The sequence below is a fragment of the Phalacrocorax carbo genome, chromosome 7 (genome assembly GCF_963921805.1).
Source record: "Phalacrocorax carbo chromosome 7, bPhaCar2.1, whole genome shotgun sequence".
Classification (NCBI taxonomy): domain Eukaryota; kingdom Metazoa; phylum Chordata; class Aves; order Suliformes; family Phalacrocoracidae; genus Phalacrocorax; species Phalacrocorax carbo.
Genome location: NC_087519.1, coordinates 1,765,416 through 1,784,751, shown reverse-complemented (window position 1 = coordinate 1,784,751; position 19,336 = coordinate 1,765,416). Strand labels below are relative to the sequence as shown.

The following is a 19,336-nucleotide window of genomic DNA, read 5'->3' as shown; positions in this document are numbered from 1 at the left end:
TGGCAAAACACGCCTTAAATTCGACGAGAGAAGTAGCACGACTTCCTGGTACTGCGAGGAAATATTCTCGACGCAGAGTGTCTTAGTACATTTGTTGCGTTATGAGGTTTCCATTAGTGCCAACTAATTACGTGGACCGTGTTGGATTTGAGTTGCAGTTACATTGACCGATGTACAGTAATTAGCTTTAATACATGTTTCCGTGTGTAGGGGAGATTTAAGTGCTTGCTGTTTTTTGACAAAGATACTGCTATTTTCCGTAATTGGGTTTCCCCGTCTTCTGCGAGCGACTCTCGAGAACTAGCAACCACTTAGATAGGAAGATCCCGCCACCGACAATTTCTTTGAGATGAATACGGCATTAGCATTCCCTCTGGCAGCTTTGCTAATGGCATTTTGTGCATCCTGCTCACAAGCAAATACTTTTAATGGTGTTGGATAGATGCGAAGACAGCCTTACAAGCGCGTGTCCCGTAATGCAGTGCTAGCTCCAGCTAGAAGGGAAATGCTTTTGGATCAAACTCGTTGGGTTGCAGTATCGTACAGTAATGGAGGTGGTCTGCTGACATCTCTTGAGGGTCGCGCTTAACAAGCTTTGTATCAATCCGCGTGATTTCTGTGGCGGAGCGATGGCACGGCATCCCGCAGCCCTGCCTCTGGCTGCGTGACCTGGTGGGAAGGCTGCGTTGATGTCTTCTCCTCTGAAATATCAGGAGCCCACCTGCTGTGTGTCCTGCCCGGCAGCCGGTGGTGTCAGCAGTGCAAAGGGCAGAAGGAACCGGTGGTTTTAGCTTTTTCGTGCCTTTACTTGGTGTCTTCCAGGCACCATCTTTTCTGAAAATTACCAGCAATGCCAGGAAAGCAGTCAGAAATGCTGTATTTGGATTATTAGTCAATGCTTATAATGCGTGGAATAGAAATGCTTATAACGTGTAAAAAAGAAATGCTTATATGTGCATAGAATACTAAATGCTTACGTTTCAGCTTAAAACGTTTACCTTGAAAATTCTTTTTATTTACATTTTCAATAGAGCCGCTAGCACAGAAATGCTATGAATCCCTTTATCCTGTCTGTATAGGCAGTCTCTCGCTGCAATGCATGTTGCTGAATGTGTTCAGCATAAACAGTATAATCAGCGAAACTATTGTTAATGCTTAATTGCTAACTGGATCTTTGCGTGTTTGCAGAATTTTTTTTGGCAATGCCGTTGCCAGTTGCTCAAAAGAAAAACTCCCCACAAAGAACCCTCCTGTGAGTAAATTATGCTTGCAGTGCTGCATTTCTCAGTAGCAGACCTGTCACTAACAGTACAAACTTTTTAAATATGACTAGGATGCAACAGTAAAACCATGACAAATATTAAATACATCCTAAATAACTTGTTATAAAATCTCAGATAATGCTAATAAACCTTTTTTACAGTGGTGTGATGAGCTCCATCTGTGGAGCGATTTAAGTGTCGTCATCTTAATAGCTCTTTTGCCTGTAGCGATGTTATATGGTCAAGATTAATGATGAGGTATAGTATCGCTGTCAGTCTCAGCGCGTTTTTCCTGATATATTTTCATTAGATTAATGACCTCATTGTAGGATAGGCATAACTTGTCTATAAAGCAATCGTTATGTTTGTATATAGGTAGATTGATGTGGCTCTCCTCCCTCCGTGGTTGTTGTTCTTCTTTCAGCTCTGCGTTTCTTGTGGTCACCGTCTCGCAAGCTGGCGAGCAGGGAACGGGGATGAACCGGTGCTGTGCGCGCTGACTTTCCCTGTGGTCGGTCTCCTCAAGCTCTGAAGTCGTCCTCTCTGCGGTCAGTAGAGATTAAGGTTTTTGAGGTCAGCTCGTCCAAATTCCCTATATGTGGAACTGAGCTGAGTTTATGAATGTCCTCGTAGTTCAGTCTCTAAAAGGGAACCCGTTGAGTGAATTTTCATCAAGTGGAGATTTCCTTAAGCATGTGGAGCACTGGAGGCTTCATTCTGAATGCATCTAGCTGAGGCTAAACGGTTGCTATTTTCTTGCATTATTGGTAAAGATATTTTCATTTTGGTAAAAGCTCTTCCTCCAAAGAGGCAAAGCTATTCAAATCTTGAAACGCTTAAAACTTAACCTCTCCAACTCTTTGCAGAACAGTTAGAGGCTTCTGGTCTTTAGAGTATCTTCTGGTGACCTGAGCATCTGGAATTTTTGCTGTTCTGGGATGTAGCGAATAGTGCTAGTTGTTTGCTGTGAATCGGCGGGAGTTAACGTAAAACACTGTTGAACCAAGATATTAAAATATTCTGCTGCCAGTGTAAAGCAGGAAATAGTCACTTTTTTCCAGAAATCCGTGCCGCAAAACCAGATATTTATAATAATGTAAAAATAGTGCAGTTTGTGTTTAGATGAGCACTTTAGGAACTGCTGCTGCAAAATGCGCTCGCTCTTGCTTTAACGATAAAGGGTCTTCTAGAAAATCTAAATAAAAGTATTTTGGATCAGGAGGTAATCTCTGACTCATCTCCTCCTCTTCCCTCCTTCCTCCGTCGGTGAGTTGCATGTTTCATGGTCTAGAATAGAAGGTGTGGAGAGGAAAGGGAAGGTCAGTGCTCATTGGGTACCTGGATCGCTTGGGAACCTTCATGCGCTGGTATTTTCGCATCGGTTGCAGTGTTTGTAGCTTGTGTCTTTGCTGTGGAGAATATCCTCTGCGTGGGTTTTACGTTTCAGCCCCAGTGTCTTAAGACAACACTTTTTGCCACAAGAAAATGTGTGGTTTTTGGGGGCGGGGGGGAGGCATCAGTTTACTCTTAGACGCCTCGTTGCCTACGAGTCACACCTGGAAGGTCGAGGGTGCTGATCCGGAGTTAAGCATAGGAGCGCCCTTGGAATTGGGTCCATCTTCAGAATGGTTGTGAAAGGGTTTGGGCTCACTTGCTTTTTGCTTGCAAAAAGAATTTTTGCATATGCTGATTGTTTTGGAGCTACTTTCTAACAAAGGAATTCTGAATTATATTGGACTTTCTTAAATTTTAGGCTGTTTTTAAAGCTTCTTGAAGCTTGCTTTGCTTCTCCCAAACCAGCTAACTTGATTGCATCCTTCTTGTTTGTTCCTCCTTTTTCTGTTGATTTCTGTTTGAAATCTCCCTTGCTATTAAGCTTGCGGTGGCGATGCTGCCTACCTTTGTGGGGGAGCGTAGGCACTGGGCTTGTTGATGTTTCACAGCACCTTATTTAAAATAGAAAAATCGACTCCTACTCTGCAGAGCAGCCCTTGCTTTGGCAAACACAGGTAAACCACAAAACTGAGTTTCTTTTAGCAACAGGAACAGATGCGTAAAGTGGTGACGATTTAACCTGTTTTGGAAAAGAAGTGAATATTTTCCTGCCGGTTCTGACTTACTGTCCCGATGCATTATACCTGTGTGTGTTTGTATGAATACATATTCATACATTATTTATTGACACAGGAGAGGTTGGTAGTTTACGGTCCATTAGATTCAGTCTCGGGGTAGGGATCAAAGACCACACGTCTATTGCAAATCATTCCCTTTTACCTGAAGCGCCGTGGGGACGGAGGGAATTGTGGCCTCTTCTTGCAGGAAAACAAGTGGATAAGAGAACTGCCTTTATCCTGCTTGTTTCGTGTTACTAGCTGGTTTTTCATAAAGGAATTCTGTAAGTAGTAGGTAAATCTTGGGATTCTGAGGATTTACATCATGCAGCTTCTGTGAAAACGTCCCTGTCTCCCGAGGACACCGAATGCATCTTTGCTGATTTAAATGGGGCTACTCGAAGTATTCAGTGCAAGTATCAAGGTCTGATTTGACTCCTCCGCCCTACTGGCGGGGAGGTAGGAGGCCGTTGTCTGCGGCAGCTCTGGGCCGCTGCCTGCCTGGGTTTCGGCAGGAGTACCGGTTATGTGGGTACAGCCGCCGACACCTCGATTCCCCGCTGGGACGGGCCAGTTGCTTTTGCAGGCTTCGGGCAGTGACTGCTGTACAGGCACGGGGTAAAAATTTGTAATCCGTAAGTGGAGCCGTATTCCTCCCGAAGTCTGTAGCAAAACCCCTGTAGGTTAATTTTGTGTAAAATAAGATGCAAGAACAGAGTAGAAGGGAAAAAATTTGGGCTGTGGCGGTAAAATTGGTCCGTTCCCTTAACCACGCCTCCGCCAGAACCCCACAGCATTTTGATTATCTTCCATGGCAAGTTGCAAGCCAATAAAAAGTCTACAATAAATAGAGCTGAAGAGTCAAAGATTAAAAAAATGTGTGCTGATCTCCTTGGGCGTTCGTTCTGTGGTACAGCTTTTCTTAAAACAACCTGCCCGCTTGCCTGGGAGAAAGGGTAGAGCATCGCTGAGCTCGATCCTGCTCCCAGTGAAATGGTATTTTTGGCTGAAGAGGACGGTAATTTTCTGCCCCAGTATGCACTTTTTAAAAGTATTTGGCATCCTAAAAAGCAGAGGCGATCCAGTGCCAGGTTACCAAACCTGTGGTGCTGGGTGATAACTGAGATAGATGCAAGGGTTGGGATGGGCACGCACGTAATCCAAAAGCATCATGTGCAGGTGTGTCTGACAGCCAGGTCGAGAGCTCAGCTAATCTGGGTGTTCAGAAGCACTCAGGGAGAAGAGTGAGTTAGGAGAATTTATTGACAGCATCTGCTTGCATGCTGAAATAGTTTAAAGACCACATCGTTGCTGTGGGGGCACCGCAGCATTCTTGAGCACGAGAACCTTTGCTCAGCACTGCGTGATGTTTAGTCTGTCCTCCCAGCACTGAAGGTATTAAACCCCGCAATCCCAGCCAAACAGCAGCTCCGAAAGCCCCGTCCCGCATTTTTTTTAATGCGGAAATCCAACTGGGAATATTGCTGGAGGGCCTGCAGCTAAAGTTAATCCAATCAAACTAAGAGCCTGTAGAGGAAATAGAAACCATCGTGTAGCCGCAGACCAAATCAGCCCGTGCTTGTTAGGATGGAGGTTGTTCCACTGGCGGTTATTTCCCTTGAAACACATGAAGTATCTGTCGTCCGTGTCTTTTGTTTAATGATGTTGCCAGACACTACTGTTAACGCTAGGGTTTTTTTTTACGTGAGGCTGATCCTGAGAAGAAAAGCAGAAAGATTATGCTGTCAAGAGCAATGAGTTCAGGTTGCAGCTTTCTATTCTGTGGGTTGCTCAGTATTTAGAGGTTGAAGAAATTTGAGTGCCACTTCTTAAAGAACAGCGAGCATCCTGTTATAAGATGATAATTTGGTGTGTTGCAACAGGAAGAACAGCTAAAATCTAACTTGAGAAGTGGAGCCAAGGAAGATCATTAGAGGCTCCCTCTGGATTAACTTTGACTGTAAAGCTGCATTTAGAGCTGAGCGTTGTCTCTTTGTAAGTTCTTTTCTTTCCTGAATCTAAGAAACTGCAGTCAAGACATCTTCAGTCCCCTAATTATTGGGGTGGAAGCGGGGAGGAATCTTAGTTACAAAGGCTAATGGAGAACAGGGTTTCACAGGAAAGAGCTGTTGTATATAGAGTCAGGATATTTGTCTCACTTGGATTTCTGGCGTTCAAGAACCAGTTTTATTGCTATGACTTAAACTGATGCAGCACTCGTTACGGTTATTGTATAGAGAGCGGGGTGTGATGGGAGGGACTGTGCAAACTTCTTTGGGAAGCTACTCCTCTTTCAGAGCCCGCTGAGGATTTGGCATGTCGGCGAAGAGCTGCCTCCTGCACATCAGCGTTATCAACAGCCTTGTTCTACCCAAATGGAAATTACGCAAGCTTCATCTTCTGAATCTGTTGTGGATCCGAGGAGTTTGGAGTGATTTCATCTATTTTTCTAGCCTGTGAGAAGCAATTCAGTGCAGCTGTGTCGCTCCAGCTCCCTCCGAGGGACTGAGGTCCGGCGTGTGGGAGGGCGCCTGGCTTGCTGCCCTGGGAACCCCACCGGCAGGGCTGGCGGTGCTTCCTGCACAGAGGAGAAGCCCGCAGTCCCCTCTTCGCAAGGGTCTCCAGGATCCCCTGAGGGCAGCCACTCGGGAAAGCAAATTCCAATCCTCCTCACCCCAGCAGAAGCGGAGTGGTCCCTCTCCTAATTACGAGCAGGTGGCAGGAGGCAGCAAAATCAGACTCCGTATTGTGCTCCCGCAAAAGAAAGAAGTAGGTGCGTAGCATCCGTGAGCCAGCGGGGCGAGTCGGAAGAGGCTTGATGTCCAGAGACAGGCCGGTAGATATTATTTGACGCTTTGGGAGCTGCTTGCTCGCTTCCATCTCTTATGTTCCAGGATATCCAGACGAAGTCAAAACTTTTCTGGAAAGGCTAAGGCTCTTTCCTCTTCCAGAACTGAATTGCTGTGTCTGGAGGTTGAGGTAGAGAAATGAAACTTGCTTCAGAAGAGAGTTTAATAGATCGTTAGGACTTTTTTTAGTAGCGCAAGTTAACCTAAATTCTGGAACACAACCTGGAAGGGTGTAGCCACCGGGACGTACGCAGGCCTCTTTTTGCCACGGTACAAAAAGATACTTTACGGGCTTCTACTTTTAGCTGTTAGATGCACTGAATAGAGCCATTATTGTAACATCTATCCTCCATTAACTGCTTCTAAATGTTGTAAAGCACAGTGAAAGAACTTTTTTTTCTTATTTCAATATAATTATTACCCCTTTACTAGTGAATGACATGAAAAAAAGGAGCTTCTCTAGGGGATGTGTGGACACACTTCTCTGAGGCTGCCTCTCCTGAGGACAAACCACTTAAACTTGCTGAAGTCCGTTAGACTGGGATGAAATTAAATTAACTGCTCCAGGAAATGACATAAATATCCCATTAAAAAAAAACAAACCACACAACTTTGATTGTAACAACTGGTTTTGATATCCCAGCGCTGGAGCAGAGAGTATGTGTGTAGAGAAGGGGAACGGATCAGCCCTGGCCTTGGGGAACGTGCCTTCACAGCACGGCGCTGGGGGTCTGTCCCCGCCGCTGCTCTCCGAGTCGTCCGCGCCCTCCGGGAGCGGTACCCAGCCAGGCCAGTGTTCTGGCTGCATCCGCAACAGCGCTGAGCGGAGCAGAAGGGTTACTTCATGTCTTCCAACTTGTAAAGCGTCTCCCTGTGTATACCCATCCTGTTGTGATTTGGTTTTTCTTTTTGATGACAGCCTGCGGGAGTTTAATCTGCAATGCAGTGTAACCTCTAGGTACTTGGAAAAAAAAACAAAAAACAAAAAAAACCCACCCAAAAAAAAACCCCCAAAGCCATCCTGTTTAGTGGGAGGACTTCTCCCTTCTCGTTGTGCAGTTGGTTAGTCCTGTCTGAGTAACTTGTGTTTGTTGAATTTTTCTTTGCCAGGCCACTTTGTTAGCTTATTAAGCATCCTGTTTCCCACTGTACTTGCAGTGCTTTCCTAGCTTTGCAGATTTACTGGCTGATGGAGGCAATAATCGCCGTTAATAGAAAACATCGAACAGAAGGAGGAAAACCCCGCAGACCACATGTATGCCCTTCCACTTGTGCTTCAGCTGGCGCTGCCTTGCCAGCAGGCGATCTCCCGGAGCGGTCGCTTCCCTGGGCCCTTCTGCACCCACGGGCTGGAGCAGCCGCTCGTGCGCAGCGGCCGTCCTTGCCTTGCCCCTGAAAATGCTGCATGTTAATCGAGTTTGATGCAACTCGGCATCGCTGCTCCTGGTCAAATAACACACGCCACGGACTCGTTCCCCGGTGGGGTGGAGTTGCTTCTTAGGCTTGTTTGTGCTTGGTTTAAAAAGCGTAGGTTTAAATCGTGGATGAAATACTGCTGTCTCCAAATACTAGAAGAACTGAGATCCTGATGCTAAAAAGATTGGGGTAGAATGCTTGAAAGATGTGAATTTATTTTTCAAGCTGGGATAGGCGTATAAAAAAATTCACAGAAATGAAGCATTTGGCCCCACAGTAGAGTTGTAATGTCTGGTATTTCCTGCTGTCTTTAAGAGCGAGGTCTGCTGTTTCCTCCAACTGGCAAAACTATTTAAACTTAGACGTGGCCTTCCCAAACAGAGCTGGAGAATAGATAGGCGCGTGGTATTCCCCCGGCCAGGTCCCTGCGTTTGATCTCCGATCCTGCGTCGTGGCTCTGCTCCCCCCAAATAAGAAGGCTGAAGATTTTGCAATTCTGTTTCTTACAAAGAAAAGCTGTCTTGACTGATCAAATTATATTTTGTTTGCTAGAATTTTAAAGCTACAGACTCTGCCAAGCCTGTGTGAGGGTCTGTTGGACACACAAGTCTCTAACAACTGTAGGTATGCCATCCCGGTTTTGTTGGAAGCGAAGAACCGAAGGAATCTCAGAAATCAGCAGAACACAGGGGCTACGGACAAAAGTATTCCATCTCTTCCCATGGAGCAGTTCTTTGCACTGTACTGACCTGCGTCTCTTCAGGAAGAGAGAAGTCTTCTCTAAAAACATTTTTATCTCTTCTCAGCAGTCGTTCTGACCTTTCCTTTCACTAGTAATTTTTTTTGTCTCTTGGATGTTTAATAGTAATCACCTCGTGTACTTAAATAATTCGCTGTCATAGCTATACAGAATAATTCACAGCCAACGCGGTTTGCTATCAGGTAGCTTTCGGCATGCTTTTATATCACTTCTAATTTTATTCTGCCCTCCTTTTTCATCAGCTTTTCTAAGGAGCTGAAAAGCGGGATGAAAAAAAGGTAAAATAAAAGGATATCCTTATCTTATGCCTTATTACATGCCGATATGCATTTATGGGCTGTATTCAGAAAAAAACAGAATTAAAGGCGCCGTTGTGCCTGATGTAAAAGCTAGCTCGGCCTTTGTGGGGAACTTCAATAAAAACGGGATTTGTGCGTTATCTTGGTCTCCTCAGTACCCAGCGCTGCTGCCTCCCAGTAATCTCTGGCATGCGGAATATGAAAACATCTAGAAACAGAAGGTTTCCACACACATTTGCCAGGGTTAATGCCAGAGTCTAAACATAAACTCTGCTGGGCCGGGCTGTTATTTGGAGAATGAAGTGCCAGACAGAGCTTGATTTGAAGGATTAGGAGAAGGAAACACAGCAACTCTCCCCAGAAACAGACCCCGCGTGGACCGGAGACCCCGCTGCCGGGTGTTTGCTCCTCTGCCTCGACCCCGCTCCCCGTTGCCTACAGCGCGGACACCCCTACCTGGTGCGTATATTTTTCACGTACAGCTCCTTAGAAAGCGATAGTTCCGAAGTGGGGCCGTGCACAGGCACTGCTTTATCGCGGCATCGGACGTTCCTGGTGCCCCTCCGCGCTGGTTTACGCGGCTAGGCTGGGTCTAAGCCTGGCTGTAAAACCCCGGGGTGGCCGTCTCCGAGGTCTCTGCTCTCTCTATTCGTTGTTCAGACCAGCGTGTATCGAAAACTTGATGTTGCTGCTTAGCTTGTGTTTACCAGTATCGAGGCTCGGCCACTACTTGCATGTTACGTGATGTACTTTGAGGCAAAGTATTCTCAGTTGTTTTCTTTTACGTGAACACTATGAGAAAATACCCATGAAAGCAATTATAACCAAAGCTTGCTTGAAAACCTCCTGGCAAAATGCCTTTAATAACGTTTTTAAGCGACGTTTCTTATTGTTGCCCACGTCATTCTCTTTATAAGTATTTAGTTGAAGCAGCAAACTTTCACTGAAACCTTTAATTCTGCAACAGTGACTCCTTCCCCGAGAACCATACGTACGGAGTGCCAGGGTTTGCTCAGCTAGAAAAATGAGGTGGTTTTAGCCAGTTCCTCTAACTTAAAACAGATTTTATTTATTTCTCTGCTATAAGCAGTGTTACCTCTGTTTTTTGCATGGTGAAAGAAAAAGCCAGTTCAGCTGCGAGTGGTTTAGGCCTAGAACAAACTGTAAACATCAACGAAGCAAAACTGGGGGATTTGGGGCTTCCCAGAGATTTGAGCTTTCAGGGGAGCGCTTGGCAGCAGCGCGTGAGGGAACCGCCGATGCATTTGCTGCTGTGACACTGGCTCCCGCAGCGCGCTCGTGTGCCGCCGTCGCTTACTGGAAGATAAGTCACGATTAACTGCAGGAATTACGTGAAGCTCGCTAGCGACTGCTAAACAAAAACGTGCTCTCGTGAAGAGGTTGGGCCGCGTTTTCCAAGTTCACCTGCTTGAAAGGAGCCGCGTGTGATTTTTAGGGCGAGGTGCGCGCACTCTCCAAGAGTGCCCGCGCCTTTTAAATGGTGGCGGTGTTCGGACTAGAAGGGTTCTTCTATTTTTATTTGAAGGCTGTATGTGAGCAGGCACGCCAACTACTTGCCAGCTGTCCGAGTTGTAATTTGGAGCACACGTTGTATTAAATTCTTGTCGGCGTTGTAATGAGTTGGCAGCAGAAGCGCCTGCGTCTCCGTCCGCCCTGTTACTGTCCGTGAAACCCTGTCGGGAAAGAAAACACCGCTCCGTCTTTCCCACTAAAATGCACATTGCGTATCGGGCTGCTTAGCGGCAGGAAGAAAGCGATGATGTTCTAAATAATCAGGATTTTGTTAGTGGAAACTCCTAGAGGGAACCTGGTAGGGAAGAAATGAAAAGCACAAAGTGAACGTGGGCCTTTCTGGGCACCAAGGAGAGTCAACAGGTCTAACGCGGTCGGGGTCGCTGAGCTCCGCTGCCCGTTGGCACCAGGGTAAAAGCTTTTCCTTTTCCGTTCGTATAAAAGGTCTCCCAGCGCACACGCTGAGATAAACACATTTTTGCAGGATGAAGGAAGCTCGTGCTGCTTTGGCTGCTCGATACTTAGAGCCGCCATTTCCCGGTGCATCAGGAAAGCAAAGGAGACAGAGCTCAGCTGCCAGCGGGCTGGGTGTCAGGCCTGGCTGCCCATCCGGCGAAAGAATTGAGTTGCAGGCTGTAGTTGCTAACGTGTACGTAACTGCACGAGACAACTTCCAAGCATTTCTGATAAGACAGTAAAACGGTAGTGAAAAATCTCGTTCTGATCCTAGCTTATGCGTTCGTTTTCCATGAATTTCCAGGGAAAACGCATCCGCTTGTGAAATCAGCAGAAGCTCCGCGGGTCTGCCAGTGAGGGGGGTTTTCAGTGTTGCCCTCTCCTTTTCAAAACTGAGGGAAACCAAGCTTCAGGCTTTGCATTTTAGTTCAGCCAATGTACGTTCTCAGCAGAGACAGGTAGGCAGTCAGGAAGAGCCCCAGATGACTTCCCGCAATCGGATCGGGGTAGTGCAAAACTTGTCCTGAAGCAGGCAGTAATATCGGGCTGGATGAAAGAAGACATGGCCTTTTTGCTTTGTTACAGCTGCTTCTTTAAGCAAAGAGTTGATGCTATTATTTAAGTTCTATTGCTATAAGCCATAGACGTGCTGAGGTACGTAGCGATGCACGGCTAGATGCTGTGTCCTGCATTGCTCTGGTATATGCACCATGAACACTGGGGGCTTTTTGTAGGATTCATAAATCCAGCTTAGAATTAGGTTGGAAATCCTGTATCTGTGGCTTGAAAAGCAGGGTTTGGCATTTTTTTTTCTCTAAAAGACCCTCCAAGCTTTACCGCAGGTGTGTAGGTTTGGTGGCTGTTCACCGTGCCGTGAAAAGGGAAGCAGGAGGGGGAAAACTCTGCTTTTGTTTTTTTTCTGTCTCGCCAACCTTAAAGATCTACGTGCATAATGTTGAGCAGCAGAAAGGGGTTTCCAAAGTAGATATGTTCTGACTTTTTAGGGCTAAATAGACCATGAGTTGCGTGGCTTATCTTGTCTCCAGTGGCACGATCAAAATGTAAATTACTGCCGCTGTACTGGATCAGTCCTTGCACTAAAGGAGTTTGGCTTTACATGCTGGCCTCCAGCCGAAAGCTCCGCTCTGAGTTATGAGTTTCCAGACAGCCGTGCGGCTGGGGTGGCTCCTGTCCCCATTAGAAAGCACATGCTATGTTACTGTTTAAACGTGCGACCTTTCTTCTCCTTATAATTTGACTATTCCTTGACCGTGGCTTAAATGTAAAATACCTCCCCACCTTTAAGAAAAAGGTTATAATGATTTAACCCGCTGGCAGGTACCGCAGGCTTTCTGGCACCAAAGTTGTCTTAGGATATAAATCAGCGTATCGGTCCATTAGAGTTAGCGCTGCCAAAACCATGTGTGTTCTTTTTATGTTAGCACGTTTTCACAATTATTCAGCGTAACCGAGCGGGTACGTGGGTGTTTGGGGATATGATGTGTTGCAAGGACCACAGCTGTAATTGTAGCTGTTAAATGTTCTGTATCACGCTCATTCCAATAAGCAGTTAAAGTCACTTTCGGACAAAAATGACTTCTGAGCTCAAATACGTGTATTTTGGGAAAGGCAAATAGTTGCAGTGAAAACCATGGCGCTGTTCAGCGCGAGCAGGTGCCCACGGATGCGAGAGCTGCTGCCAGAGCAGCGCAGGGATGGGGATTTATACTCATTTAAAATTTTGCTGCTCTCTGTCATCAGTATAAAATGCTTCTCTTCTTTAATAAGTCAGTAACAAATAGGAGCTGACACGATAATGTAATAGTTGCCTGCGCGGATGATTAAATGTGACCTGTATGGAGACTGCAGGACTGGAGGAGCTGGTGACGGAGGTACCGCGGAGGCTGGTTTTGAGGACAAAAATGGTGTCAATCAAGGTGTTTCACTTAGGTAAAAACATCTGGCTGGTTAATGTAAATTGATCAAAGTACACTCTTAGGAACCTTTGAGATTACTTGTACTCCTCGCAGCTGAGGATTCAAGTAGTTCGAATGCTTGTGTGCGAGCTGGCTCGCTGTCCTCCTCCCTGGTGGAACCCTTCTTGGATAGGGGGCTGAGGCATCGCCCCGGGGTGCCCAGCTCCTGGGGACCCACCAGCTCCTGCTGGGGGGGGAGATGGGAGCTTGGGGAGGGTGAAGAGGGAGGAAGGACGTCTGCTTGCTCTTTTTTGATGTGAAGCCTGCTTTTTCTTCTTCAGAGCCGTGATCAGATGCCTCGTTAGGAGGAAGTTACTAATGATCCAGAGGAACAAAATGATCCAATTGCTTGTTGCTGCCAGCCAGGCTGCATGGTGGGATGGAGGAGGTGATCTGTCTATGTCCACAAAGTAGCAAATGCTGCCCGCAGTCACCTTATTTAGATGTTTTTTTTGCTTGCTGTGAATGATTAACCCACAGTGAGACCTTTCCTGGCAGTCTGCTCATCGCATCTCATCAAACAGCGCTGGAAAGAAGAAGGTGTAAGTAAGGGGCTTCCCCCATTTGGTTTGTTGTTGTGTTTTTACTTAATGAAGGCAGAGGGATGGAATGATGCATTTTACATTGTTCTAGGAAGGCAGCAATGCGTTGCTGAGCAGAAAAAGCTAGCAGAACCAATGCCTGTGCCTGGCAGCGCAAGCAGAACGCATACCTGTGCTCGCTTCCGTGAGTTAAACACAGTTGGCAGTTGTAGTTATTTTCCCCCGTAGGTCCCAGGGTCGCCGTAAAGCAGAACCGACAGTTCAGTTACTGCTTAAAATTGCTGAACCTCACCCGGGTCGCTGGGGTGGTTTGGTGGGAGCTCCTCAGCCCCCGAGCCCCGCAGAAGCCCGAGGCGACGGCTGCGTGTGCTGCCCTGCTTCCCCTCCCAGCTGGCGTTTGCTCGGCGGTTGGATGTGCTGTCAGAAAGGTACAGCTGATTGAAAAGCAATTTGAGCTGAATGTCAGCCAAATCGGCCCATAGCCGGTCACGGCCACAGCTAGTGCCCCCCGGAACAGCGCTTCGGGAAGGGATGGGGGTGCTGTAAAACCAGCGATGCGGTGGGCTCTCCGTTCCTGCCTGAAGACAGAGCCCACCTCCCTGAAATAACATTGCTGGGCTCTTCCTGAGAGCCCTGTTAGAGCCCTTAATGCTGCTGCCTTGAGACTTGCTCGGGCGCTGCTTTTGAAGCCTATATGTAAGGGAGACTGATGAAATGGTTTCATCTTTTGCTTCATTAACTTGGGTGGTAACAATATAATACTTGATAGCTTGGAAAGAGGCAGTGTAATGCCTCTGTAAGCAGCAGCTAGGTTTTGGAGTTATTGTTTGTGCCATTAGTGAGAGGTTTAATAGCTTAATCCATCTGGAAAGCAAGTAGATTTATTAGAGTGTACCGTAAATGGGCTCGTAATTGCAGCAGCAGTCCCTGCTAACTGGTTTTCCTGATATGGCCTAAAAGTATGATACGCAAGTAACTTCATCTTCAAAGTTTGGTAGCGATATTCTGTGCTAGATCTACTAGGAAAACAAAGGCACCTCAGTAGTCTCTCTGGTGCCTGAGAGCCTTTGCAGTGGCCGGCACTGGCCGGCTGCTCTGAATGCATACGGGCCGAGCAGTTGTGCAAAGAAATACGGATAAACCCGTCGTTTGCGGTGCAGGCCAAGGGAATGCCCTCCTAGCAGCTTAAAAGAAATATTTTTCTGTCTATCTGGTTTGGAATACAGTTACTCTTTGCGCTATGCTAGATGTTTTTTAAATTAATGCAGGCTGATGAGTGCTTTTGCAAGTGTGCAGCAAGTGCAGGGGTTAAGGAGACGAGCGCTTGCTTTGTCGGACCAACCTAAACAGGTCTTGTGTTTTCTGTTGACTAGATCAACGCGCCTTCTAGAGTTGTGCATCTTATTGTGGATTCGTAGAGAAGTGGAGGTTGCAGGGGACATCTGGAGATCATCTAGCCCCACCTCCTGTTGAAAGCAGGGCTTAGACTGGGTTATCCAGGACCTCGTCAAGTCTTGACACAACTTGTCCACTTCATTGCAGCGAAGTGTGCAAATGTTTTCCACTTTTTCCATATTTTTTTTTCCAATGTTAGTTCATAAACCGCTCCTGATTGCGTGACAGTCAAAGGCCTGTGTGTCATTAAAACCCTGCTCTTGCATGGGGAAATAGTTTGCTCTAACTTGTGTTAAGTGTCTTGCGTGCAGAGAAACGTCCGTCTGTCCAGGGGGCAGGAGAAGGCGGCCATCCCGCGGGGGAGTGGGGCGAGGGTGGGGCGCAGTGTCTGGAGGCAGCAGCTAAACCTGCTTGAAAACCTTGCAAATTGTGTAGCTGCACCGACACGAGCGCTGAATGAGCCTGATGCTGAAATGAAATGCAAACCTCAGTTTCTTACAAGAAATGACATCATCGGTCAACATCCATAGAAAAGTATTTTGACTTTTTGAATTAACTATTATATAGCTGCGCACTTTGATGCTCCGTAAGAGATGTGTTGATACAAATAAAGCTGTATTAGGCTCTAATTGGACTGGAAAACTGTAGGATAAGCTGCTAGATGTGGCTTCTTCACTTTATATTTTAGGTCCTCTCTGTCTAATCATCGACAGATGGAGCACTGGAAGAAGCAGTGAGGATTAAGTAGTAAATCTGTGCTGAAGAGCCAGTGGAGAGGCTGGTAATCTAGATTCACTTGTGGTAGATAGATTCATTCCTGTTGGTAGACTTGTCATTTCCTAGCACTTCAGGGGAAAACACGCAATCTTGACAATGCGCTACGTATTAAAATGCTGAGTACAGGCTCTGGGCAAATCAAGTATGGATAAAATATTAGAAGCTAGGCTTGTCTGTTGAAACCAGCTTGCCCAGGTTAGCGCTCTGATAAACTGTACGTATTGCCAGAGTAGTTGTAATGGTTTTCCTCAATGCGTAACACCTCCGGGTCCAGTGTTGGGCAGCAGAGCGCTGGTTTGTATGCGTAGCGGGGAAGCAAGTGCCTAATGAAGCAAATGATAGGAGGTGAGTCCGAGGAGCCAACGGGAGCAGACTGACAACGCAGGTAAAACGTGTTTGGGAAACGGGGAGCTGCCGGGAAGTTAGGTGATTCATAAATATCACATTCTGAGACGTAAGTGAGCTTTGGCAAAGGATCTGAAATTCTGATGCCCTTACAATTATCGAAAAGAATTTTGCACAGTTATTGAAGGCAATTCCCGAGTTCTTTGGTTTTCTATTATATAACGTTGTCACGACTAGCCTAAATAGTACTTTTCTGCATGTAATAAACGGGAATTGGGGTAAAACTTCTGTCTGAGGTTTGTGTAACAGAGGATAGCTTTTAGTTCTGGGTATATGTTGAAGTTCTAGTCCTGTTGCTTTATTTTGTTAAACTGTGTGGTATATCTTTTCTTTAAATACTTCATTGTACCTATCTCAGATTGGCAGTCGCTGTTCAGGTTTCTTTTTTTTTTCCTCTGTACTAAATAGCTTAGCCTGGCATAGAGGCTTCAAAGTAAATAGGTAGCTTATCACTCTTCAGCAGAAATCCCTCGTCTTAAGTAAAAATACTGTCTGTCTTCCTACCGAGCAAACACAGAGCTGGTGTGCTGGACTGTCGGAGACCTCGGAGACTCAGCCGGCAACTTACTTTTGATTATTGTTTAAACACAGAGAATTTAAATGCGAACGCTTTAACTTGCTGCCAGCCGCCGTGTTCTTGGGGAATGTACTTTGTGGTGTGGTTTTCTTGGGTCCTCACTCGGTTATTTGTTCAGGAAGATGTCTGGTATTTTTAACCGGCTCAAAACACTTTGTGCTCTTTGCTTGTGTGAGCAGGGTGGTTGCAGAGCCGTGGAAGTTGGGCTCTTGCTGCACGTGATGCGTCCTCTGGGGCTTTTAATTCAAGTTAAATGTGAGTTATCTCTCGGTTGGAGAATCATTGATCTGGTTTATTAAAAGCTGATCCATGCAACATGAGCAAAAAAATAACTGACAGCACTGAAGTAGCACCGGCAGCTCGCGTTGCACGCTTGGCTAAATGCGCGGTTCCTATCTGTGTCGCCCAGGTGAAATGGGCTTAATGGTTAAAAATAAATAAAAGCACATGGCCAGGAGCCGTAGTCCTGTCTGCATTCATCCTGCTGTCACTGTCACCGCAGTGTCACTGGTAACCTGCACAGGTGGGACCTTTGGGAGCTGCGAGAAGGCTTTAAATAATTCTCTCCTCTAGCTTGGGTAAAACGCATCAGCCCTTATGCAAAGTGTTGTGTCCAGTGTCAGCACGTGATGCGGTTTTAATAGTCTGTCTTTTTTCACCCTGAATGCCACGGAGACTTGAAAAACACCTGAAGATGTGAGGGGGTTTTTTTGAAGGTTTTTGGAAGCTCTGGGCAGCAGGGCTGTGCTGCTGCTTCGGGGTCCTCCTGGCAGCAGAGCCTTCCCATTCTGCTTGAAATATGTCCAGGCTGTGGAAGCCCAGACCCTGCGAGGACCGGCACAAGCGCTGGAGTTAAAATGCTCTCGTGGGCAGAAGGACAGCAGCAGCACTGAAATCTCACCCCTCCGCAGAAACTAAATCTCACTTTCTAAAACACGACTGGGATGGTAAGTCTGAGGGTTGCTGCAGGTTACCCGCTTCCACGCCGCTTGGTTTAAAATGAATTCACCACATCGCATTGATTAAGACTGCGAAAGCAGAAATGGGAGCGCATCCTCCCTTTCCCCCCTCCCGGGAGGTGAGGATGATGCTGTGTCTTCCCACCTAGAAAATACCCCGAGGTCTTCCTGTGCTGGAGAGTATTGCTTACGAACACAACCGTGCACAAAACGACTGCAGCATTGCCCATTGGATTTACAAACGGCCTGTGTCGATGGTTATATCCAGGAGAGAAGCCTCCTGCTGCATCCTCGGCTTTGAAGCTGAGCAATGGCGAGTGAAGCACCGGGATGGTTCCTGTGCCGAGCATTTCTGCCTGGGACTTGGTGCCCGTCCTCTCCTCCGCCCGTCCATCGCCCCCTGCTCTCCCACGAAGCGTGTCCAGTGTTTCTGTCACTGGCTTTATGAGCATTCAGCAGGAAAAGAAATTGCATTTTGTTCTTGTGTAAGGACCACGAAAAGGCAAACTGCATAACTGGAATCGTACGTTAATTATTTTATCTCTGCTTTGAAAATACAATATGAAAATGAATTAGTCTTGGATGCATCCATCTCCGCTGCACTCGTGGAGGAGCGCAGGGGATCAAACCTATCCCGCTCACGCTACAGTAAGCTCCAAATGACGAGGATTCAACAGCAGCACTACTTTTGGGGGCTGGGAGGACAACACGCTAGCAGAGATCTGTTAAAACAGCTTAAATCGGGAATGGCTGATCTTGTAGGGAAAAGCCCTTCAATAAAACCCTCGCAAGTTGCCCAGAAGCAACAGAATCTTTCTTTTCCGAGGGACCACGACTTCTTTGCTTCACCCTTTTGTAGGGTTTCCTAGAGAAGTTGCTGTTCTCCTGTTTCTCAATTATATTATGCTTTTTGCTTTTCCTTTTCTTCCAGAGCTGTTCAGACTAAGCCAGGGACTGTCCTGTTTCCTGGGTGGTTGGTATTTCATGTAGAGCACGGTGACGGTGGAGGAGAGGCGTCTTCGTTCCTGTGCTTGAAATTTTGCTCTGTCATCTCGGGATTTTCAGAAAGATAGAGGCCTCTTCCTGGTTTTTGGCAGTAAATACAATCGCTGTTACGCTATATAAAATGCAGTATTTTATAATGCCAAAGGAAAACGCAATGTCGATAATATAAAATTTTAAAAAATAAATCCGAAGGACAGAAGTTAATCATAGAATCGTTAAGGTTGGAAAAGACCTCTCGGATCATCAAGTGCAACCGCCAACCCAGATGAATTCAAGAAAAGGCTCTGCTGTTCAGTGAAAATTAGGTTCAGCTTAAGATCCTTGGCAGGTGCAGGTAGTGCGAGTGTCAACGGCACTACAGAACAGTCAGGAGGATTCAGTGGACGCGTCTCTGCCTGGAAATGTTGCATCAATCTCGTCATCTGCTGCAAGGGAAAATTTATCTCTAACAGAGGAGGATGTGGGATACAGCATCTGCTGGGATGTAACGTTTCCAGATTCACACCTCTGTGTAACTCCCACTGAGGTATCTTAAAGAAGCTGGAACGGGTTATTGAAACAGTTATATTTGATGGTTCTTGGAAAACCAAAGAAATGCTAAATATCGTGGTAGTTCTCCAGTTAATTCCCACACCTGGAGCGGAGCGAAGTGATGAACCGCAGAATTACTGTTTGGGCCGATGCTGGCGTTGATCTAAAGGAAATGGTCAAGCCATTGCTCGCAATAGTCTGGATTTGAGAGAGATTCTTACTTTTAATATATTCAACACAGCTTTGCAGATCAAAAAAAACCCCTGTCGTATGAGGGGTTTCCTAAGAGAGACAGACACACATATTTTTAGACCGCGAATAACGTGGTTTTATGTAAGAACTGGGTACCGGAACGGGATCTGTCGTTCTCAGATACACAGCTGCGGCTGTGGAGTCCTAATTCACAGCACGGAATACCCAGATTCGCCCTTTTTTCTAGGCATCATTAATAAAGCAGCACTATCAAGACTTTATTTTTATCTA

At 46.4% G+C, this 19,336-nt stretch overlaps 1 protein-coding gene across 8 annotated transcripts in view; it reads left to right on the top strand.

Moving 5' to 3' along the window:
* Nucleotides 1-19,336, top strand: part of GLCE (glucuronic acid epimerase) — a 56,349-nt gene that overhangs the window by 22,406 nt on the left and 14,607 nt on the right. The window contains exon 1 of one of the 8 annotated variants that reach the window (XM_064456014.1): nt 8,992-9,156. The exons of the other annotated variants lie outside the window; for them this stretch is intronic. The gene's annotated coding sequence lies outside the window, so the exon portion shown is untranslated. Of the gene's footprint in view, nt 1-8,991; nt 9,157-19,336 lie in introns of those variants that run through there. 8 annotated transcript variants of the gene reach the window in all.